The sequence below is a fragment of the Cololabis saira genome, chromosome 21 (genome assembly GCF_033807715.1).
Source record: "Cololabis saira isolate AMF1-May2022 chromosome 21, fColSai1.1, whole genome shotgun sequence".
Lineage (NCBI taxonomy): Eukaryota > Metazoa > Chordata > Actinopteri > Beloniformes > Belonidae > Cololabis > Cololabis saira.
In genome coordinates this window covers 30,664,811-30,691,504 of record NC_084607.1, presented here as the reverse complement: position 1 = coordinate 30,691,504, position 26,694 = coordinate 30,664,811, and positions in this window count along the sequence as shown.

The following is a 26,694-nucleotide window of genomic DNA, read 5'->3' as shown; positions in this document are numbered from 1 at the left end:
TCGACTCAGCGACTGAAAAACAACCTCAAAGCTGCCTTTAAGCCATGTTTGACCCCGGTTATGAGCTGTTTCTGTTGAAATTCGGTGTCTGGTTTCTGGAAAGCGTGGCACGCGAAATTAAATCCAGACAACTCAACTTCGGTTGTTTTGGTTTGTTGCAGAAGTCGGTGGTTTGTTATGATGCAGGTTTTTGTTTTCTGTTGGTAACCTTTCAAACAAGCGGTGCTTATTCAGGTGGTCTGCACACCTGCTGATGATCAAATCATCACGGCCGAGGCCTGGCAACACCTGGATGCAATTTACTGTCTCAAAAAGCAGGTAAGGGGGAACCTAATTGTGCCTAGATTATTATCTTTTTGTTATATAAAAAAATGTATTTATAAACAGGACTGTCTCAGAAAATTTGAATATTGTGATTTTCTGTAATGTAATTACAAAAACAAAAATGTCATACATTCTGGATTCATTACAAATCAACTGAAATATTGCAAGCCTTTTATTATTTTAATATTGCTGATCATGGCTTACAGCTTAAGAAAACTCAAATATCCTATCTCAAAAAATTTGAATATTCTGGGAATCTTAATATTAACCTGTAAGCCATAATCAGCAATATTAAAATAATAAAAGTCTTGCAATATTTCAGTTGATTTGTAATGAATCCAGAATGTATGACATTTTAGTTTTTTTTAATTGCATTACAGAAAATAAAGAACTTTATCACAATATTCTGGCAAAGCATATTAACAGTCCTGTATATATTCATCAACAAGGCCCCGGTCCCCCCTCTCCCCCGTCTACCATGGACTGCCCCCCCATCCCACTCTACGTTACATTAACGTAAAGACTCCAATCCTGACCTTATGCGTTACATTAACGCACATCCTAGGTCACCTTTGCACAGACTCATATCCGGCACTTTAAAACCTCATGTTGTACATTTTCTCTTTTCATTATATATTTGCTCTTGGTACTGCACCAATCACCACAACAAATTCCTTGTGCGTGTTTAACAATCTTGGCAATAAACCTATTTCTGATTCTGATTCTGATTTTGATATATAATGTATTTACCTAAAATTAACTATTTCCCAGGCCTATACAATATTACAAGTTTCAATACATAAAAACAAAAACAAAAAAATGCAATTACAAGTAAAAAGGTCTAATAATTTAAAATTTTTAATAATTTTTATACTATAAAGGATAAAAAGCCTTTATGACCAAATGCTCTTTATGTTTTTAGACAAAACAGGATTAAAAGAAAGGGTAGTAACGTTTGCATATGACTGTAATCTGATGCTTTACTGTTGCATGATAAGACGAGCTGAACAAAGACTATTTGTTAAAAATGCTCATGTCAAGTCTTGCCCTTAGTTGTATCTTCAGCATAATATAATACCAATGAATTTCAATAATAACAGAGAAGAATGTTCTTCCACAGAATTTCTCTGGAAAGAATAGATGAGAAAAGTACTCTTTCTTTGTTTAGACACTTATTTTATAGTTTACAATTTATTTTATTTTTTGTCGCCTCTTTCCTAACGCCACGGGCTAATCATAATCAACAACGCTTCCTTGCTTTCTTCTGGTGGTTTTCAATGCATTTGGTTTCCATCCCTGGAGTGGCTTTGGCCACTCATCATCCTAATGCATCCTCAGACCTCAGAAAACATCCACACAGATCAATACGGGCCTGCAGGCTTGAAAGCCTGTTTTTAAGCTCAGACGTGCAAAGAAAACGCAAATAGCCCCCATTCATGTAAGTGTAGCTAGTTGTAGATGGACCTTGGACCTTATTTGTTCACGCTACGATGCCTTATAAGGTTGAAACTTTTGAAGTACTAAATGCTTGATGGAGAATATAATACCAGTGAATTTCAATAATAACAGAGAAGAATGTTCTTCCACAGAATTTCTCTGGAAAGAATAGATGAGAAATGTACTCTTTCTATGTTTATTTGCTTGTCGTCTGGATTTTTTCAATTCAACCCTCAAGATCAATCTCTGCACTTGTGGATCCAGATAAAAGATAAAACCCAATCTGCTGCCTCTCCAAGACTGAATTAATGCAACCCTGTTGACCCACTGCTGCAAAACACAACATCCATAATCACAGCGTGACTCACTTGACTCTGGTCAACAGGATTTTTATTACAATTATCAGTTCAGCAAACAGACACAGACAGAGGTGTCAAGTAACGAAGTACAAATACTTCCTTACCTTACTTAAGTAGAAATTTTGGTTATCTATACTTCACTGGAGTCATTCTTTTTCAGACGACTTTTTACTTTTACTCCTTACATTTTCACGCAATTATCTGTACTTTTTACTCCTTACATTTTAAAAACAGCCTCGTTACTCTATTTCATTTCGGCCTTTAAAAAAAAACTATCCAGTTAAATTGCTCCATCCGGATAGAGTGAATTTGGTTGTGGTTGTTTCAGATGTTCTTGTCCAGTTTTGTTCTTACATCCGTTCCCTCAGATTCCTGCAACTAAACTTGGATGTACATTCCAATAAAGGTTAGGATAAATGATAACATTCCTCTGAAGTTTGACTTTTTGCACCATTACAATACTTATAGGCAACTAGTCATCATATCTCCTGCTCTCTGAAACACATGTTAATGCTCAATAGTACACATATATGGTTCTTTAATATATTTGTATTATACTAAGATGCATTCATTTTCAATGGCTTTTGTCCTTAATGGGTTTTTTCCCCCTTACATTACTTTTACTTTTATACTTTAAGTAGTTTTGAAACCAGTACTTTTATACTTTTACTTGAGTAAAAAACTTGAGTTGATACTTCAACTTCTACAGGAGTATTTTTAAACTCTAGTATCTATACTTCTACCTGAGTAATGAATGTGAATACTGAAGACACCTCTGGACACAGAAACAATAGAGACGTGTCTCCAGCGTAGGCTCTATTATATCTGCTGAAGATGTGACATCAGCAGACGCTGGTGATGATCCTGGAAATGATTTCGTCAGGAGCCGGGGTCACGCGGTGACTAACAGTTACGAGAAAATGGTGCAACCTTCAGTGCTCTCTGCGGAGCGACTGGCAATTAAAGCCACTAATGAGATATTAAAGTGCTTCCTCACAAGCTTGCTCTGGGGATCACAGAGTTTGGATGTTTATAGGCTGAAATCAATCAGCCTCTATCTCTCCAGATGATGCGGTTTACCTCAGCAACCTGGTCGAGACGGCCAAATTTAACTTAAGAACCAAATTGTTTCTTTATGTGCCTGGTCGACCGCTGCAGGATTTTCACTATTATCATTTTTCTAAAGATGATCATCCTTGTGGTTTCAGTTCTTAAAACTGCTGTATAATTCGGAAAATTAACCCTTGCAAGGCGCTGAATGATGGGCAAGCCCTCTGAGGAACTGAGGTCCTTGGCTCAGTCTTGGGTCATCTTGATCCGAGACGCCTTAGTGGCTCGTAACAGATTATTGGTAAAAAAAAAAAAAAAATGTTGGAAAATATGGAGACAATTCAAATAAGATAATTGTGAGTTCTACATTCCTTTGACTCGGCTTTTCTTTTTCTTTTTTTCATAGACAATTAAGTCCAAGATATGTCATGTGTTAGCTCACCAATTTCTTTTCATTTTTTTAATATACATAAATTATGAATTTTAGGCCTTCGACACAGTGCTGATAAAATCATAATTTTATTCCAGGCAGGTACAAAAGTAACTTCCATGAAAGTGTGTGAAGAGCAGAAACGCCGGAGAATCTCCACTTCGTCAATAAATGTAAGGCATGTGGAAGATGCAGATGCTTTTGCACTCTCTCTTTACTGTTGCTGAAACACGGTGATGGCTGTAGTCGGGTCTGCTGCCAGATCCGGCGCCGCTGTGATCAAATTCTGGGCTGATTTATGTCTTGTGCTGACAGGTGCGGCTACTGTTACTGCTGTGGCAAAATGGAGCTGAAATGAGCTGAAAATGTGACATTGGCTCTTTCCAAAAGCACTGAACGACCGATGCTAGGCTTCTGGAAACATTTCAGGAATCTGACGCTTCTGACTGTCCGCTGAAGTAAAGGTCACTTCAGTTCATATGGTAGACCCAGCAAGTATTAATCGCTTGTATCTTTATTAAAATAATCTAATGTTGATTATTACTAGTGGCCAACGATTAAAATTTTTAATCTTAATTAATCCATGATTTCTGTAATTAACTATGCAATTAATTGCGATTAATTTATTCAAAGGTCAAGTCAGGCGAGTGAAGCTCAGTGGCAGGATTTAACCCACAGTCCACCGAGTATCAGTACCCCAGAGGCTGAAAGCAATTCAAGCACATCATCAGAGAACTTGGAACCAAGCCACTTGCAACCTGCTGTGGAGAAGAACATGCAAGGCCACAGACCTCACGTGAAGTGGCCAAAGTCCAGCAACAAAAAAGAGTGGGCAACAATTGATGCAGACCTGATCAAGATCCTGGACGGACTCAAAGGAACAGTGGAGAAGAAACTGGAGAGAATGGGAGATCTGATCTACTCCTATGGAGCAGAAAGATTTGGAACAAAAGAGACAGGGAAAAAGGATATGCCACCAACAACCCCTCCCAAGTCCAGAAGGCAGAAAGAAATCGAACGCCTGGTCAAAGAGAGAAGGGAATTGAGGAAACAATGGAAGAAAGCCTCACTGGAGGAAAGAGTGGGCATTGACCTCCTGCAATCAGACCTGAAGGAACGTTTGGGAAGACTGCGGAGAGCTGAAAACCTCAGGACTCGACGCAAGAGGAAGGAAAGGGCGAGAACATCGTTCTACAAGGACCCCTTCAGATTTGTGAAAGGACTTTTCACAAAGGAAAAGAGCGGGTCACTTAAGGTGCCAAAGAGGGAGTTGGAAGACCACCTGAAAACCACTCACACAGACAGCCAAAGATACGAACAGAGGGAGATACCATCAGACATGCCACCAATTCCTCAACCAGAACACCAGCTGGATGACAGTCCTCCAAGGTGGAGCGAGGTTCAGGAAACTGTGAGGAAAGCAAGGGCAGCTTCTGCGCCAGGACCAAATGGAGTTCCGTATCGGCTGTATAAAAACTCCCCAAACATCTTACGCTTTCTGTGGAGGCAAATGAAGGTGATGTGGACAAAGCAAACCATCCCAAAAGCATGGCGAAGAGCTGGGGGAGTGGTAATCCCCAAGGAGAAGGATGCCTTGAACATCGATCAATTCCGGCAGATCAACCTGTTGAACGTTGAAGGGAAGGTCTTCTTTAGCATCGTTGCTAAAAGGATGACGACATACCTGAAGCAAAACAACTTGATTGATACATCCGTGCAGAAAGCTGGAATTCCTGGTTTCTCAGGGTGCTTGGAGCATACAAGCATGATATGGCACCAAATCCAATCTGCCAAAAGGGAAGGAAGAGACCTGCATGTCTTATTTCTAGACCTGGCCAACGCTTTTGGATCCGTCCCTCATTCTCTCATCTGGACAGCCTTCAACTTCTTTCACATCCCAAATACCATCACAAACCTGGTGAGAAACTACTTCCGAGACCTGCAATTCTGTGTCAAAACAACAGAGTACACAACATCATGGCAATCTGTGGAAGTGGGAATAATGGCGGGATGTACCATCTCCCCACTAGCCTTCACCATGGCAATGGAAGTGATCATTCGGGCTTCCAAATGGGTTGTGGGTGGAGAACGTCTGAAGTGTGGTCAGCGTCTACCACCCATTCGCGCCTACATGGATGACATGACCACCTTGACCTCAACCATTGCATGCACCAAACATCTGCTAGGAAAGCTTCATGCCAACATTACATGGGCACGGATGAAGTTCAAACCAAGCAAATCCAGAAGCATATCCATCGTCAAGGGGAAACTCACAGACCAGAGGTTCCACATCGAGGATACACCAATCCCGTTGGTGTCAGAACTGCCAGTCAAGAGTCTAGGGCGATTGTACAACGCACGTCTCAAAGACTCAGACCAGAGTGATCAGCTGAGGGAAGAAACCATAAAAGGCCTTGTCAGCATAGACAAGACCTTGCTTCCTGGCAAGTTGAAACTGTGGTGCCTGCAGTTTGGATTGCTCCCCCGCCTGATGTGGCCTCTAACAGTGTACGAGATCCCCATGACCAAAATCGAGAAGCTGGAGAGAACAGTCAGTTCTTACATCAAGAAGTGGCTTGGCCTCCCGCGTTGCCTCAGCAACATTGGCTTGTATGGACATGGTGCTCTGGAACTGCCCATCTCTAGCCTCACAGAGGAGTTTAAATGCACCAAGGTGAGGCTGAACATGACCTTGACTGAGTCTCAAGATGAAGTGATCCAAGCGGCTGCTCCCAGACTGGCAACTGGGAGGAAATGGATCCCATCGGAGGCTGTTGAGCAAGCTAAATCTGCTCTCAGGCATGGAGACATTGTGGGACAGGTGCAGCATGGAAGAGGTGGGTTTGGACTTGGGACAGGCCGACCCACATGGCACAAGGCAACTTCAACCCAGAGGAGAAAGCTGGTGGTTGCTCAGATTCGGCAACAAGAGGAGGCAAAGAGATGCGCGACAGCAGTGGCACAGTCCAAACAGGGACAGTGGACTTGCTGGGAAAACCTGGAGCATCGTAAGCTCACATGGAAGGATCTTTGGGAAATGGAAGGAAGCCAAATTAGCTTCATCATCAAAGCCACCTACGATGTTCTTCCCACACCCAAGAATCTAAACCAATGGTTTGGAGAAGATCCTTCTTGTGCACTCTGTCAAACCCCTGCAACACTGAGTCACATCCTCACCGGCTGCAAAACCAGTTTGTCCCAAGGCCGCTACACCTGGAGACACAACCAGGTCCTAAGACAACTGGCCATCATTCTGGAAGGAAGGAGGACCACCAACAATGCCCTCCCTCCCCCAATGCCTAGACGCTCAAACACCACCCCGTTTGTAAGAGCAGGACAACTCCCAGCAAAACCACCTGCAAGATTGGAGAAAACCCTGTTGGACTCGGCCCGGGACTGGAGGATGCAGGTTGACCTAGACCAGAAACTCATCTTCCCGCCTGAGATCATTACAACTAGCCTCAGGCCGGACCTGGTCTTGTGGTCAACCTCCCAGAAGGCTGTGTTCATTGTTGAGCTAACTGTACCATGGGAGGCAGCAGTTGGTGAAGCATATGAGCGCAAACGACTGAAGTATGCGGACATAGCAGCTGAGGCAGAGCAACACGGCTGGCGTGCCCGGGTGCTTCCGGTTGAGGTCGGGTGTAGAGGCTTCGTTGCCACGTCCACAACCAAGCTTCTGAAGGGAATGGGAGTGCGAGGGCAGGCCTTCCGACGAGCCGTCAAATTGCTATCAGAGGCTGCCGAACGAAGCAGCAGATGGATATGGATCAAGAGAAAGGACCCCACCTGGGCTGCAAAATGTCCCTAGGGGTAAAAGCAGAGGGGGGCACACCTGGGACGCCAGGTGTTGCCGTTGAGCCCTCCTGAGGTGTCGTGGGCTGATCAACGAAACACCGGTGAAGGGGGGTGCCCACCTGAAGACCCCAATGAAGCGTTTACCCCCTTTACCCCTTTACCCTTACCCCCCCACCCACTCACTACCAAGTGCTGATTGATCTAAGGGATTGTACCATCTAGTCCTATGAGCTCAACTTCACACATTTTGTGCTGTTCTAAATTACCTCAAGGTATTTTTTTTTATGTTTTTAATACTGTTAACATCCTGAGAAAGGGCAAATATGCTGCTTTATCCCAATGTTTATTCAACTTTGCACAAAAAAAGCTTTTGACCTGAATGTAACATTCCTTCATAAATAAAACAACCTGATCTCACAAAAATCTGTGAAATGCCCACGACCTCTCACCACTATTTTCCGTGGTACCAACACGGAAACTGGTAAAATTACGTGTGGGCACCACGGATATTGTACCATGCAAAGTCAATGGGATCCGTGGTCGTGATATATACACGGATTATGACATTATTATTATTTATATATTATTCTTTGTTATAGTGGCTAAATTATGCGTTTTTGGCGCGCAACGTACTGTTTTTTAATGTCAGTTTGTAAAAGCCCGTTTTTAACGCTGTTTTAGCAGTGTTTTAATGAGGTTTTAATCTGAGCACCACGGATATAGTACTATGCAAAGTCAATGGGGGCGTGGTCGTGATATATACACGAATTATGACATTATTATTATTTATATATTATTCTTTGTTATAGTGGCTAAATTATGCGTTTTTGTCGCGCAACGTACTGTTTTTTAATGTCAGTTTGTAAAAGCCCGTTTTTAACGCTGTTTTAGCAGTGTTTTAATGAGGTTTTAATCTGAGCACCACGGATATAGTACTATGCAAAGTCAATGGGGGCGTGGTCGTGATATATACACGAATTATGACATTATTATTATTTATATATTATTCTTTGTTATAGTGGCTAAATTATGCGTTTTTGTCGCGCAACGTACTGTTTTTTAATGTCAGTTTGTAAAAGCCCGTTTTTAACGCTGTTTTAGCAGTGTTTTAATGAGGTTTTAATCTGAGCACCACGGATATAGTACTATGCAAAGTCAATGGGGGCGTGGTCGTGATATATACACGAATTATGACATTATTATTATTTATATATTATTCTTTGTTATAGTGGCTAAATTATGCGTTTTTGTCGCGCAACGTACTGTTTTTTAATGTCAGTTTGTAAAAGCCCGTTTTTAACGCTGTTTTAGCAGTGTTTTAATGAGGTTTTAATCTGAGCACCACGGATATAGTACTATGCAAAGTCAATGGGGGCGTGGTCGTGATATATACACGAATTATGACATTATTATTATTTATATATTATTCTTTGTTATAGTGGCTAAATTATGCGTTTTTGTCGCGCAACGTACTGTTTTTTAATGTCAGTTTGTAAAAGCCCGTTTTTAACGCTGTTTTAGCAGTGTTTTTATGAGGTTTTAATCTGAGCACCACGGATATAGTACTATGCAAAGTCAATGGGGGCGTGGTCGTGATATATACACGAATTATGACATTATTATTATTTATATATTATTCTTTGTTATAGTGGCTAAATTATGCGTTTTTGTCGCGCAACGTACTGTTTTTTAATGTCAGTTTGTAAAAGCCCGTTTTTAACGCTGTTTTAGCAGTGTTTTTATGAGGTTTTAATCTGACCACCACGGATATAGTAGCCTACTATGCAAAGCAACCTGATCTCACAAAAGTCTGGGAAATGCCCACGACCTATTTCCGTGGTACCAACACGGAAAGTGGTATAATTCCGTGTGACCACCACGATATAGTACTATGCAAAGTCAATGGGATCCATGGTCGTGATATACACACGGATAATGCCCACAACCTATTTTCCGTGGTACCAACACGGAAAGTGCTATAATTCCGTGTGACCAACACGGATATAGTACTGTGCAAAGTCAATGGGATCCGTGGTCGTGATATATACACGTTTTTTGACATTATTATTATTTATATATTATTCTTTGTTAAAGTGGCTAAATTATGCGTTTTTGTTGCGCAAGGTACGGTTTTTTACTGTCAGTTTGTAAAAACATGTTTTTAACGCTGTTTTAGCAGTGTTTTAATGAGGTTTTAATCTGACCACCACGGATATAGTACTATGCAAAGTCAATGGGAGGCGTGGTCGTGATATATACACGTTTTATGACATTATTATTATTTATATATTATTCTTTGTTATAGTGGCTAAATTATGCGTTTTTGGCGCGCAAGGTACGGTTTTTACTGCCAGTTTGTAAAAACATGTTTTTAACGCTGTTTTAAGAAGAGACAGGCGATATTTAAAGTTTCTCCCATTTCGTCAACCACAGGGGATTCCCTGGGCGTCCCCTCTACGTCATAGAGTGACGAGGGGGGATCCTGATCACGTGACGGATCCCCCCGAATAATAATGATAATGCTAATGATAATAGTAATATTAATAATAATAATAATAATAATAAGAAGAAGAAGAAGAAGAAGAAGAAGAAGAAGAAGAAGAAGAAGAAGAAGAAGAAGAAGAAGAAGAAGAAGAATGATAATAATAATAAGAATGATGATAATAATAATGATAATGATACTAATAATAATAATAACAATGATGATAATAATAATAATAATAATAATAATAATAATAATAATAATAATAATAATAATAATAATAATGCAGAAATTAATTAATTATTTATATTAATCATAATATTAATATTTAGTATAATAATAAATACACCTGTAGCACAAACCAGTGTTTATAGCAAACATTCAGAGACATTATCAGACAATGATTAATGACGCAACACAGTCTCACTCCGGAGGCGCAAATAGGCTCCTATTGGCTGCAATGTAATCCCGTCTGCGGCTAGATTTGACGCTCGGAGCAGGTGATCACCGCGAGCGGCTTCCCCATTCCTCTTTTTTTTTTTAAATGCATATACTTCAATTTAAAAGATGGTTTGATGACATTTCTAGCGAGAAATTTTCAGACACAAATAGAATACACCAAATTGTATGACACTTCCAATGTAATCCCGTCTATATGTGACGATCAGAGCAGTACTTCAATTTAAAAGTGTGGTTTGATGACACTCCTAAATTAAATACTTACCTGCTGTATTCTACTGCCCTTATTTTTAACAGCTTGTGCTCTTACAACGCCATATTAAAACAAATTCTAAACCACATTAACACTTCATAGAAACAAAGATCGAGGGATGAGGTCTTGAAACGTTGTTTAATACGTTACGCCACTGAACGCAACCCTTCCTGTCGCCGAGATAGGCAGCAGGACAAAACGTTAAAATAGCACTAATAAATGCATATATTGATCTTTTCCATCACATACATCTACTCACGATATAAATATACATTTTATGGTCACACTTTGTCTGTTGAAAAATGAGCGGATATATTATTTCGGAACCCTAATGTCAACATCTTAACCCTAAACCGGAAGAGGTTACAGAACTACAATTTGCGCCAAGTTACAATACACAGCATTGTGCTAAGTCATAGCTTTTGTAGTTCCAATGAATTAGCGCTTATATAAAACTGTGATCACGAACTTTGCAAGCTTATTATATGTTTTTAAGGGTGGGAAGCACGCCTGTTCGGTCTGATTTTGACTTTTGTATTGGTAAGAGGGTGAAATCATGTTTTTTATAGGTTTTGACCCTATTCAGTGGCGCCCCCTATTGGACTACTGTCGGGCATGATAGTAAAGGTGCAGAGCTTTCCAAAACTGTTGACCCCATGTCTCTAGCATATTTTGTTGTTGAATTATAGGCCTTCAAAAGTGTCACAGGTACAAGGTTCAAAGGGCACACCTGGGGAGCAGGAATTGCCCACAAATCTCATATTGACATATGTTGCTCCTGAGGTTAAGACCTTTCCAACGATGTCTTCACTGTTGTCCTACGACAAAGTTTGATTTTCTTGTTGGTACAGATCATGGATGTTTGACTTGTATATTCAGAGACCTCTTTAAGGGGCTGAGCTGGAAACAATCAGTCAAAATCTTTTAACGAGTATTTTGTGGCCAGATTTCTTTAAGATATCGATGATAGTATTATACACAGTCATACTATTCAATTTGGACCAGTTCTGAGTTTATTTTCCCCTTTAAATACTGATTGTTTCACCTTTTGAAATTTTCCCATTAACTTAACATGGCTATTTAGAGACCCTTTAACCGCTTCCCCAGTCTGACAGGATGATCCTGGATGATCAAGGATGATCAAATGTATAATATATCATAGTGCTAATACATTTCTGTGTGTTTAAGTTATGCAAACACATCTTAAAAAATGTTTTTAAAAAAAGTTCAAAAATTCTGGTAACCTCCTTCCGGTTTAGGGTTAAGATGTTGTTTGTGTTCAATAAATGGAGAGGAGACATGGAGCGTTTCTATCACTTCAGCAGTACTTTAATCAAAGATACGCTATACAGTTTATTGAACGTCTCTGCTTTAATTAACGTTCAACGGTTAACGTTCGAGACATCAGCTGTACAGCACTTCCTGTTTAACAGTCGGGGCAAAACGTTACCATGACAACACCGGAGGGGGCGGGGCCTCCCACTATAACAGAATCTCATAACAGATGTTGACATTAGGGTTCCGAAATAATATATCCGCTCATTTTTCAACAGACAAAGTGTGACCATAAAATGTATATTTATATCGTGAGTAGATGTATGTGATGGACAAGATCAATATATGCATTTATTAGTGCTATTTTAACGTTTTGTCCTGCTGCCTATCTCGGCGACAGGAAGGGTTGCGTTCAGTGGCGTAACGTATTAAGCCACGTTTCAAAACAGATCTTTCAGACCTCATCCCTCGATCTTTGTTTTTATGAAGTGTTAATGTGGTTTATAATTTGTTTTAATATGGCGTTGTAAGAGCACAAGCACATGCCTCCGGAGTGAGACTGTGTTGCGTCATTAATCATTGTCTGATAATGTCTCTGAATGTTTGCTATAAACACTGGTTTGTGCTACAGGTGTATTTATTATTATACTAAATATTAATATTATGATTAATATAAATAATTAATTAATTTCTGCATTATTATTATTATTATTATTATTATTATTATTATTATTATCATCATTGTTATTATTATTATTAGTATCATTATCATTATTATTATCATCATTCTTATTATTATTATCATTCTTCTTCTTCTTCTTCTTCTTCTTCTTCTTCTTCTTCTTCTTCTTCTTCTTCTTCTTATTATTATTATTATTATTATTATTAATATTACTATTATCATTAGCATTATCATTATTATTCGGGGGGATCCGTCACGTGATCAGGATCCCCCCTCGTCACTCGAGAAGGTCCTCGCTGCAGCACCGCGGAAGGGGGCGGGGCGTCGGACATCACAGGGGCGGGGCGTCGGACATCACAGGGGCGGGGCGTAGGACATCACAGGGGATGGATGGATTGTTTTTTAAATGTTTTTTAAATGTTAAAACATTTTAAAAACTCTGTGGAAAGTGTGTGGGGAGCTTTTGGGCGGAAAAGTTGCAACTGAACCTAGTACCCCTCGCTGCAGCACCGCGGAAGGGGGCGGGGCGTCGGACATCACAGGGGCGGGGCGTGATATCAAAATGACACAGCACCATCTGGTGACCATTTCCAAGAATTACAAATGCAAATTTATATTCAAAGTCATCATTATACAGATGAATCTCCGAAAATAAGAATACCGTGCAAAAGTTAATTTGTTTCAGTAATTAAACTCAAAAGGTGACACTAATATATATATACTCATAATATGCAAAGATAGATATTATATAAGATTATAAAACATACTTGTAATATAATTATTATGTTTAATATTACATAATTATAATAAAAATATATAGATTGTCATTGGGTATTGAGTGTGATGAGTAGGCTAGCACTAAAAATCATTGGTAGTAATGATTCCATATATACAAATTACATTTTTTCAACAAACAAAAGAGGGACAAGGACAACAAAAGCAGGTGTTTTGTGTTAATGTGTTTATTCATTCAGCGAGTCAGCAGTGAGGAGACGCTGCCCAGAGAGTTGGAAAACTCAAGAGATGACTCCATTTATACCAGTGGCTCACAGTGAATTCAGTAGCAGGACTTCAGTTCAGTTGCAACTTTTCCGCCCAAAAGCTCCCCACACACTTTCCACAGAGTTTTTAAAATGTTTTAACATTTAAAAAACATTTAAAAAAACAATCCATCCATCCCCTGTGATGTCCGACGCCCCGCCCCTGTGATGTCCGACGCCCCGCCCCTGTGATGTCCGACGCCCCGCCCCTGTGATGTCCGACGCCCCGCCCCCTTCCGCGGTGCTGCAGCGAGGGGTACTAGCGTCACTCTATGACGTAGAGGGGACGCCCAGGGAATCCCCTGTGGTTGACGAAATGGGAGAAACTTTAAATATCGCCTGTCTCTTCTTAAAACAGCGTTAAAAACATGTTTTTACAAACTGGCAGTAAAAACCGTACCTTGCGCGCCAAAAACGCATAATTTAGCCACTATAACAAAGAATAATATATAAATAATAATAATGTCATAAAACGTGTATATATCACGACCACGCCTCCCATTGACTTTGCATAGTACTATATCCGTGGTGGTCAGATTAAAACCTCATTAAAACACTGCTAAAACAGCGTTAAAAACATGTTTTTACAAACTGACAGTAAAAAACCGTACCTTGCGCAACAAAAACGCATAATTTAGCCACTTTAACAAAGAATAATATATAAATAATAATAATGTCAAAAAACGTGTGTATATCACGACCACGGATCCCATTGACTTTGCACAGTACTATATCCGTGTTGGTCACACGGAATTATAGCACTTTCCGTGTTGGTACCACGGAAAATAGGTCGTGGGCATTATCCGTGTGTATATCACGACCATGGATCCCATTGACTTTGCATAGTACTATATCGTGGTGGTCACACGGAATTATACCACTTTCCGTGTTGGTACCACGGAAATAGGTCGTGGGCATTTCCCAGACTTTTGTGAGATCAGGTTGCTTTGCATAGTAGGCTACTATATCCGTGGTGGTCAGATTAAAACCTCATAAAAACACTGCTAAAACAGCGTTAAAAACGGGCTTTTACAAACTGACATTAAAAAACAGTACGTTGCGCGACAAAAACGCATAATTTAGCCACTATAACAAAGAATAATATATAAATAATAATAATGTCATAATTCGTGTATATATCACGACCACGCCCCCATTGACTTTGCATAGTACTATATCCGTGGTGGTCAGATTAAAACCTCATAAAAACACTGCTAAAACAGCGTTAAAAACGGGCTTTTACAAACTGACATTAAAAAACAGTACGTTGCGCGACAAAAACGCATAATTTAGCCACTATAACAAAGAATAATATATAAATAATAATAATGTCATAATTCGTGTATATATCACGACCACGCCCCCATTGACTTTGCATAGTACTATATCCGTGGTGCTCAGATTAAAACCTCATTAAAACACTGCTAAAACAGCGTTAAAAACGGGCTTTTACAAACTGACATTAAAAAACAGTACGTTGCGCGACAAAAACGCATAATTTAGCCACTATAACAAAGAATAATATATAAATAATAATAATGTCATAATTCGTGTATATATCACGACCACGCCCCCATTGACTTTGCATAGTACTATATCCGTGGTGCTCAGATTAAAACCTCATTAAAACACTGCTAAAACAGCGTTAAAAACGGGCTTTTACAAACTGACATTAAAAAACAGTACGTTGCGCGACAAAAACGCATAATTTAGCCACTATAACAAAGAATAATATATAAATAATAATAATGTCATAATTCGTGTATATATCACGACCACGCCCCCATTGACTTTGCATAGTACTATATCCGTGGTGCTCAGATTAAAACCTCATTAAAACACTGCTAAAACAGCGTTAAAAACATGTTTTTACAAACTGACAGTAAAAAACCGTACCTTGCGCGACAAAAACGCATAATTTAGCCACTATAACAAAGAATAATATATAAATAATAATAATGTCATAATCCGTGTATATATCACGACCACGGATCCCATTGACTTTGCATGGTACAATATCCGTGGTGCCCACACGTAATTTTACCAGTTTCCGTGTTGGTACCACGGAAAATAGTGGTGAGAGGTCGTGGGCATTTCACGGATTTTTGTGAGATCAGGTTGAAATAAAAACACAATGTAGTCCCCAACTTTACACTTGTAAAGACTAACTTAAGATTCCTTGTTTTTTTTAAGCAGCTCAATGTAGGGTGAAGTAAACATCAGAAATGCTTTGCCACAAGCTGTAACTGCAGGAACTACGCTAACTCTGGTGATGCAGATCTTCCGAGATGGTATTCCTCGGACCCCCAACTTTACACTTGTAAAGACTAACTTAAGATTCCTTGTTTTTTTTAAGCAGTTCAATGTAAAACAATGAACCATATGCATCATAAACATTGTACAAAAAGTGCATTAGTCAGTTAAATTTTCCATGTAATTATGTCTAACCTTATATGGAGGAAAATAAAAGGCTAAAAAAATATCCCCTTCTCCTAAGCGGCATCAAAACAGGGGGATACAAAAACTAAATTACAAACCAATAAAGTGCACATGTAACAGCAGGGAGTGTAACTCAACCTATAAAGTGCAGCCGTTTCCTCACCTGGATCTTCAGTCCTCAACCATAAACTCGTGAGAATCGCAGTGTGCATGCGCCCATCTGTGCGCGTGTGTGTGTGTGGGGGGGGCGGCATTATTGAGTTTTATGTTTTATGTAAAGCGCTTTGCGTTGCATTTTTTATTTTGTAAGAAAAGCGCTTAACAAATAAAGTTTGATTTGATTTGACTGGTCCTTTTTTGCAAGCTGCAAGCTCAAATCGACATGCAAATAACTTTAGTCTTGTCCAGCAAACCCTCTGCATCTTTTTGAAAGTGAACTAGCCGTTCAAAAGTCCCTTTTCATTCTCCATCTTTCAGTTCACCATACTTTTCCTCAGGCTACGGGTGCCGACCAGCGCCAGAAATGTTGCGCCTTTCTTTTTTTAATCATGTGATAAAAGAATTGTCGCCGTTAAGAGGACGTTAAGTTAACGCGTCGTTAACGCGTTAACTTGAATAGCCCTAATTATTACATATAGTAAAGATTATTAATCTGATAAAAAAACACAAATCATAATGATGCATGTTTTGTTTATGGTTTTGGGCAAGTAAACCTCATCCTGAACTAACAAGAGGCCCGTGGTGAGCCGACTTATCAACTACCGCGCTACAGCTTTGTTGACAGAAATCAGTTGTGGGCAGCATTTTTTTCTCACAGACAATATTTCCACAGTTAAAGCAGACAAAGAGCTCCACATTATCTGATTTAATTAAAACATGAGCTCAGCTTACCAGCCATTTCATCAAAAATGCTTCATCCCATGAAGGCCTGCATGATTTCACAGGGCTGTACAATAGCTTTTATCTACATTTATGTATGTTTGTCTGTCTTTTGGAGGAAGGAGGAAAAAGTATGTTCACATTTGGAAGATGTTGACTCCAAAACATCCATCCATCCATCCATCCATCCATCCATTCATCCATCCATCCATCCATCCATCCATCCATCCATCCATCCATCCATCCCTGCTCTGCACCTGGGATAGGTGATGTCACAGTGGCCACCTTAATCCTCAGGTTTTGGTTAAAATAAATGTATATGTTCTTTAGTTTGCACTTTCCGTAACTTAAGATCATGAGCTTCATTTGAACGCCAATCTATTACTTTTTTTTAACTTGCATGTGTGTTCATATGGTGTGTGTTCAGTTGGCCGTCATGACGTGCAGATGACACCTCTCCTCTGTCAGTTTGAACACTCCCCCACCCTGCACAATGATCCTTCCTAGGTTCCTATCTCCGCATTCCCTCTAACACTACAATGTGTTGGACAGGAGTCTTGGAAAAATATGAAACAATGAGATTCTAGTACATATATATCTGTATAATCAGTGGGCAGATCTGTGATGTTTTCCAAAGGTTTTCTAAAGAGCGGTTCGTACCGCGCTATGTTGCAAGCAGTGTTGTGCAAGTTCATACTTCTCGTGAACTAGTTCAAAGTTCAGTTCACATAGTTTAAAAATGAACAGTTCACGTTCATAGTTCACCATTTTCATTTTGAACTAGTTCAAATTCAGTTCATTTCAATATTTTTTAGGTGAGAAGTACGAATGAAACACCACCCTATCCTAAAACTGTTGTAGTGGTCTTCAAACCTGGTCCTCAGAACCCTAATGTCCTGCATGTTTTAGATGTTTCCCCTCAGCCCCCTGATATAAATGACTGTCATTAACAGACTTGTGCAGACCTGGATGACAAACTGATGATGACCATTAATTAGAATCAGGTGTGATGATGCAAGGAAACATCTAAAACATGCAGGACAGGGGTCCAGAGGACCAGGGTTGAAGACTCTGCTGTTTACAATCATGTATTTCCTAGTGGCTTCTCAACTTTCCTCAGAGGTTGTAAATCTCCAACAATGTACTGCATTATCAGTTTGTCTTCCTGTTGCAGGTAAATCCTCCCCCTGAAGGAGCAGCAGTGACTGGGGTTGTTTGGGGCTGTTGGGTCTTCTTGGTCTTTCTGGGAACTTTTTTGATTGTCAAGGACTTGCAGATATTTTCACACACTAAATGGATGCTTTAACTCCACATGACGTTTCAAATGTGAAGTTGACGAGGCAGAAGTTTGGACTTGTTTTCTCAGTGCAGGTGGACATAATTTGCACAGAAAGGTTAGATTTCTACTGTCAGACTCTTTGGGAGACGACGTGTAAAATTCCCGCAGATAATGATAAGCGGATCATCATCTGACGGTTCGCTGACGCTGTGTCTGCAACATCTCTCTCCTCATCTGTCATTAGTGAAGACTGAACCGGGCTCGGACCACCGTTGCCATGGAGCTGGTGCCCGTTGCTATGCTAGTATGCACTGCATTGTAGGTAATGTAGTGTAAAGTCGTCGTGTCGTCGAGTATTTTAAATGTGTGCGCTGCTTGCTGATGAAATGAGAAGGAGGATTATTCCGTAATAATTGGACCTAAACAGTGAAGCTGAAACTCACACAATCTGAACAGTTCAAATTCCAGTTCATGATCTGCAGAATGAACAAGTTCAAGTTCTTTATTTGCAAACATATGTTGCGTTCAGTTCAGAGTTCTCACAGAAATGAACATGTTCAATGAACATCTTCACTTGAACGCGTTCATGCACAGCACTGGTTTCAAGTGGGTGAAACAAACATCCCTGGGAAGTGGACTGGAGCAAACCCGGCAAATGTCATCACACTTAGCCATGGCTAGTAGCTCCTTCAGTCGATCCGCATCGGAGAAGCTGTGGAGTTGCTGCCAGCTGTTTGCACACTGTAAAACCTAACAGTACATCTTAATAACAGAAGTAAGTTGAAATAACTTTGGAAAAAGTTGTGGTCACTCATTGCCATCAGTTAAGATAACTCAAAAATGAATTAAATAGATGTTTGAAGCTGGTATAAGATGTCTGTGTTTGTATTGTGTTAAAGCAACTTAAAGTTGAGTTGTTTAAGTTATGACAACTAAAATGGTTTAAGGCAATCGGTTTCCTAAAATGAATTGAGGAGCTAGAAGTTGTGACCACTAGAACGTGATAATTTAATTTAGAGGAATAAAACTGAGTAACTTGAACTTAAGTGCTAAAATGTATGTAAAGAAGATTCAATTAAGGTAGTCCGGCTTGATGCAAATTAATACAATCAACACTTTAAATAAGTCTGACGGAAATACTACATATGAGTGTATAATACGTATTAGTTTTAAGTTCAGTTTACTGAATGAAAGGGTACTGTCAAATGTATTTAACCAAGTTACCTTAACAATAAATATTTGAGTTACTTGAACCTCAATGGAATATTTTTTACAATTAAATTGTTTGAGTTAATAAACTTAAATGGTTTTAGGCAATCGGTTTCCTCAAACAGTTTGAGTTCAACTAACTTATCAGGTTTTACAGTGCAGCGGTAAATCCCATTTCAGGTGTCGTTTCAGCAGCAAAACCAGAGACAACCACTGTGTTTAGTTGATGCAGGGCTAGTACAAACTCCTGATGGCTTCTTTAAGTTTCATAGCATGAAAGTGACAGATGAGGAAGTGATGATGGCTAGCCATTGGCTGAGCCAACTGCCAATCAAAAGTCTACGCCCAATACTAATAAATAAATGTATTGCTTTATTTCTTGCAGAAAATTAAATTGTTGGCACTTGATGGTTTGTGGAGACACCTACTTCCCTTTATATGGTCTAAATAAGGGATGTATTAAAAAAAACTACTGTAGTGTCTTTATCATTCATAGTGATGTGTACATAATTCACCTGCATAGAGATGTTAGTCACACCATACAGCGTTTATTCAGGTTATAATTTATGTTGTTACTAGTGTTTTGGTCTATGTGTTTAATGTGTTACGGTCCCTCTAAGTACGGTGACGTTTTTGGAGTCAGTTAGTTCTGTGATGGGAAGCGCGAGCTTCTTAACGTTTAGTTTCAGTTAACTGGTGGATTTAATAAAGGGACACACGCTTCTGTGTCCGCACCGTGAGAAGTTGTCGGCTCGTCTATTTTCACGACTTCCACACTACTGTATTTTTGCAGAGTAAGTAGTTATGACAGCTGATGTTATCCAGATAAACAACTTCCAACACAAGACTAAACAAAAAAAGGTGAGAACTTTTTTCGTTGCTCAGTAAAGTCATACAAGCCATCACAAACAGGATCAATGGGTTCACATAATAGTGGTTTGATGCTGTTCTAAATACAGTTCAAGTTTTTCCCATCAAATCTAATTTCCGCATGGCGTCTCCCGGGAGTGTGAGACGAGATCTGGGCACCTGCAGCATCAGATCCGGCCCTGACTCACGCACTCGTACACGCTCTGGACCGGCCTGCGTGGTCCACAGCTCTCTGTGGAAATCTGGGGCTGTTTTCACTGTCACGTCTGTTTAGGCATCAAGTGTAAACATATCTATTCCAAAGGCAGAGAAAAGCTAAACATTTCACAGTGGTTTGTTGCTGTGTGAACAAAAGTGGTGTTTTCAGCAGCAGTCGCTGTTACAGCTTGGAACAAAGCCCGCAACGCTATACGCCGATGCAGGACTGTGTATAATCTAACGCAGTAAATAAGAATACTAAAAATGGCTAAATTACTGAGAAAGACGTGAAACTGTGTAAACGTGAAATATAAACAGAACACTATAAACTAAGGCCCCGTTTACATGTAGCAAAAACTGTGGAGTTTTCATGCGTTTTGGCCGTTCGTTTACACAAAAACGAATCTCAAAGTCACCAAAAACCATCATTTCTGAAAACTCCGGCCAAAGTGGAGATTTGCAAAAAACTCCGTCTTCACGTTCGCTTGTAAACGGAGGGAAACGGACAGTTCGGCTAAAGAACGTCACATTATGCTACAGAAACACCACACTGCAAAAACTCAAAATCTCAAAACAAGAATATTTGTCTTATTTAAAATGTTTAATTTTTATTAAAAAAAAATTATTACACTTAAAACAAGACTCATCACTGGAAAAAAGTGAAAATGTACTTGAAACAGGTGAAAATTGTCAATTAAGTTTTTTATCTGGTGATGACTCTTGTTTTAAAGGGAAAGTTCGGTTTTTTACAACCTGGACCTTATTTCTGGCATTTTTTATGGTCGTATACTCACCCAGGCAAGTTTGGTGTCATTTGGAGTCCTTCGGAAGATATTAGGGGTTTTTTTGTGAGCCACTTCTCCATATAACGGTAGTGAACGGGGCACAGCGGGACACAGACGATGCAGCGTCTAAATAACACATGATTGCCGCGAAACTCGTTCATTTATTTTATAAATCACTAGATCTGCTTCCAGGACCTGTTGTCTACATCCGGGGCAGTGGCGGAACGTTATGTCTACGGGCCCCAGTGCAAGACCGATGTACGGGCCCTATCACTCTTTCTGTCTGTTTCGCTCTCGTCTCTCGCTCCGCTCTATGTTTACATTTCAAATTTCGGAATTTCCCGCCGGTTAATCTCGTCTTGTCACATGATCAATCCTGATTGGTCGACTCGACATGCAGCATACACATATTACCCATAATTCATGTCTGCATAACGTGATATATCTTTTTTCATCACGTTTTGAGTTTGTGTCAGTGTTATTATATTTTCTCTATATAAAATAACATAAAGTACACTAATACTGTGATTCATTGACTTTTTCATGACGTCATCTCTGTGCGCGCATCGCAGACACAGCTCCGTGTACAGCTGGAGTTCGCTACTGTTAGTTTACTGTTAGTTATTTGAAACATGTCTGAATATTTGTCAAATTCTGAGGTTGTGGACGACGACTTTGAATATGATGGACGTCCTTACCGTTTTGAGCCAGAGTATACGGCTGAAGAGCTCACTGAACGGAGGACAGAGTGCGCGCACAGAGATGACGTCATGAGTTCAGAGGTCTTGTTTACAAACTGATTTATTTATTACACACACAGCCCCGGATGTAGACAACAGGTCCTGGAAGCAGATCTAGTGATTCATAAAAGAAATGACGAGTTTCGCGGCAATCATGTGTTATTTAGACGCTGCATCGTCTGTGTCCCGCTGTGCCCCGTTCACTACCGTTATATGGAGAAGCGGCTCGCAAAAAACCCCCTAATATCTTCCGAAGGACTCCAAATGACACCAAACTTGCCTGGGTGAGTATACGACCATAAAAAATGCCAGAAATAAGGTCCAGGTTGTAAAAAAACGAACTTTCCCTTTAAGTGTAATGAGATTTTTTGACTAAAAATATGACATTTTAACTAGAAATAAGACAAATATTCCTGGTAAGATTTTGAGTTTTGCAGTGCAGCGTCATGTGTGCGACCTGTGTTTACAATTTGTTTGGCCACCGTCAATATTTTCTTGTATTTTACCTGTTTTATATTCTAAAGTCACACTTAAAAGTAAATCCACTTCTCTGTCACTCCAAACGAAAGACTCTCATGTCATTTGTTAACGTTTTTTTCCAGGATTCTGATTGGCTAGCATGACTTTATCTTCTCGTTACACTGCCCCCTGTAGGTTTGGCTGCTCATAGCACCTTAACAGCGTATTTATGTGTATAAATGATGGTATTTTTTCAAACATAGATGGGGAAATATCCGTTTTTGTAAATACTATGTGCAAACGTGGCCTAAAAAGCACATAAATCTAGATTTTACTCACAATAGAACAAAAAGGTCATATCAAATATCCCAATTTATTTGGAATTGGTGTTACATATGTGTCTAAACAGGAATCGTGATCTAAACTGTCCCATGATTTTTGTTGGTTTTGCGTGAAGGGGCCTTGAGTCTGCAGCCGGTTAGGCCACATGGATAGCTGACGTGTGCTGGCCAGCCCACTCACATATCCCCTGGTGATGGATGAACCACCAAAGCTTGTTTCTTCTAAGTGTCTCTCGATCCTATGACGCCATAAAATTGACAGTTGACGGATAACTCCAAAGGCAAAGACCAAAAATAGGTTTCCTCCGGGATGAACGTTTGTCTGCTTTATTAGCAGGTCAATGTAAGATAAGCTACTGGTGAAATCTTGATTTGTTACAATAACAGTGTCGGATTTGAAAAAGCCTACGCGCTCGCATTGTGTTGATTTAGACATAGGTTTCTTATGTAATCTGTTATTTTTAGGAATGTTTCTTGGCTGGGACATATCTTGTCTACGCCAAGAACTCATCCAAATATTATATAATCATTAATAGCTTACACCTCTGCATTTCCTGCTTATATATCAAAATTCCTGCTGTCCTTTTAAAGAGGGAAAGTAAGCAAATTTAGAGCCAGTCTTATAAATCTGTGAGAAACTGGTTTACTTCCAAGATGTCTGTATTTTTCTACTTGACAGCTATTTCCAAACCACTTCAAAGCATGCAAGCGTGAGCCAAATTTTTATATCACAAAGAAACAAATACGACAGGGATTATTTTATTTTACATTAATATTTTCACAGGAAAAAAAAAACTTTTTTTTTTTATATCTTCACAGCCTCAGAATTAATGCAAATCGTGATAAACTACTAAATGAAGTCAATATGACTGTGGTGTAGGGATATTGTGGTTGGGTTTTGAGTTAAAATACTTTTGTCATACTTGGTTCTTGCTGTTTTATATCAGGGTTCGGTTTAATGTTGGTGTTCCCGGCTCTTGTTTTGTTGCCTCTGTCCCTTCAGTTTCTTTTAACTTCCCTTCCTGTTTTACTCTGAAGGTCTGTCCTTGTCTTGTCATTTTTTTCTTGTTTCCTTGGCCTTTTCTCCCGGATTGTTTGCCCCTCTGGCCAGAGAGGTAGAGTAGCCAAAAATTGTACTCAAGTAAAAGTACTGTTACTTCAGAATAATATGACTCAAGTAGAAGTAAAAAGTAGTCATCCAAATAATTACTTGAGTAAAAGAAAAAACTACTTAAGTACTGAGTAACTGTTGAGTAACGTCTGATTTATTGTTTTAACACAACCATTCAAACAGACAAAAGTACAAAATAATCATCTTCAGGAAAATTAAATGAATAAAATAATACAATAAATTCAAATTAATAAAAAATAGCTTAAATTAAAATAATCTTAAATTAAATTAAAGTACTTTAATAAATAATAAAATAATAACAGAATAAATAAAATAAATTAAGCACAAGTAGCACAAAATCTCCAGCCTTTGTACTTTTCTTTTTTAACCAGGCAGAACTAGAACAAGCCCATGAACTCATAGAAACTATGTGTGTGTTTGAGTCTGTTTATATGTGACAAAACATGCAAAAACAAACATTTTTCCCAAAGAATCACTCAGTGATGTCATGAGATTGACACGTACGCGGATAAAAGGGATAAAAGAAAAGTAACAGCTCAACGTAGCCTAATGTAGCGGAGTAAGAGAAACAGTTTATTCTTCACAAATCTACTCAAGTAAAAGTAAAAAGTATAGTGATTCAAAACTACTCCTAAACGTAAAAAATTTCCCAAAAGTTACTCAAGTAAATGTAACGGAGTAAATGTAACTTGTTACTACCCACCTCTGCCTGTGGCTCATCCGCCCTGTGAGTGTATCTTGTCCTCTGTTTCCATTCCTCCCTGCTGGTCTGTACTGTTTCTGCCTGTGTTCCTACCGGACTGTGTTTCATCCTCTGTGTCTGCCTGTTGTTGTCCGTCTGTTTGGTTCTCTGCCCGGTTGGTTTTTGAGTTTTCTTTGTTTTGTTTCCTGTCTTTGCAGCGCTTTTTGTTTAATAAAATACTTTTGTGTGGAACGCCTGCCACCTCAGTGTCCTGCATTCGGGTCCTGCGCCTTTCAACTCATAACAGGCATAGCTCTTTATTTGGGATTTAAGTTTCTTCAATTTCATATTATTATTTATTTATTGATTGATAATTATCATTAATTACTAGCTGTTTTATACAGGACTGTCTCAGAAAATTAGAATATTGTGATAAAGTTCTTTATTTTCTGTAATGCAATTAAAAAAAAACAAAAATGTCATACATTCTGGATTCATTACAAATCAACTGAAATATTGCAAGCCCTTCATTATTTTAATATTACTGATTATGGCTTACAGTTTAAGATTACCAGAATATTCAAATTTTTTGAGATAGGATATTTGAGTTTTCTTAAACTGTAAGCCATAATCAGCAATATTAAAATAATAAAAGGCTTGTAATATTTCAGTTGATTTGTAATGAATCCAGAATTTATGACATTTTTGCATTACATTATTCTGAGACAGTCCTGTATATCAAACCTGAAATTCTTGGACAGGCAGCCTTTTCCAAAACTGGCAATGCATCATGCTGTCAGTTGAAGACTTGAAGACTTCTAAAGAGAAATGAACACATAGCACTGGAGGTTCATGTCATAATTTGGAATAAGTTAGAGGCATAATATAACACGAAGGTGATGGATGACCTGATCCAAGATGGTGACATGCATGCATGTAAGTCAGTGATTTCAGTTGCAATTCAATTGCAGTTCATGTCATTTTAGATTCATTGCAACTTTCTGTTGAGCAAACGGCATCTATGGCTGACATTGTCTGTTAAAGATAAAAGTTTGGAGCAAGAGGTCCCTGGACCTGCCAGAATAATGCAGAAGCAGCAGATGGAGAGGGAAAAAAAGTAAGGCTGCAGAGAGAGCAGTGCAGCGTATTTAGCCAGGCAAACCATGATTAGTCACTGAGACCCGGCTGCATTTATCTATTTTAGACGGTTCTAGGGTACATGACACGACTAGCAACCCCAGTAAGAGCAGTGGAGGGAGACTGTGTATTTCCATAACAAATGGACTAACACAGAGACGGTGGCCACGTCCCGCCCCCTGGACTTGTTACGTGTGACTACCTTCCGTAAGGAGTTTACTGTGGTCTTTCCAGATTATGGCTGTAAACACCTGAAGGTCCTCATGCTCAGAAATATCCCAGCTGGTTTTTATAAAGCAGTCCTGGACCTGCAGGACCTGCAGAGGGGACATTCTTGAGCACCAGGACCTGGAGGTGTCTACAGGCGTTTTCTTGTTACATAAAGACCTTCACAGACACTATCATAGTGAATGAAAGCATCAAGGTAAGTCGTAATGAGAATCCCTCAGCCTTCAATACTGTCATCCCTCACAAGCTGATCAACAAACTCACGAACCTCGTACTGCCCACCACTCTCCGTGCATAGGTTATGGTTTCCTCATGAAAAGACCACAACATGTCAGGAAAACAGACATTTTCAACCATAAGATGTCTGGTTTCCTTCATGTTGAAAACAGACATGCCACAGGGTTGTGTGCCAGAGGTGGGTAGTAACGAGTTACATTTACTCTGTTACATTTACTTGAGTAAGTTTTGGGAAATTTTGTACTTTTAGGAGTAGTTTTGAATAACTATACTTTTTACTTTTACTTGAGTAGATTTGGGAAGAAGAAACTGTTACTCTTACTCCGCTACATTAGGTTACGTTGAGCTGTTACTTTTCTTTTATCCCCTCTGCGTACGCGTCACATTTACACAGACTCAAACACACACAGAGTTTCTATGAGTTCATGTTTGTTCTAGTTCTGCCTGGTTAAAAAAGAAAAGTACAAAGGCTTGAAATGTTGTGCTACTT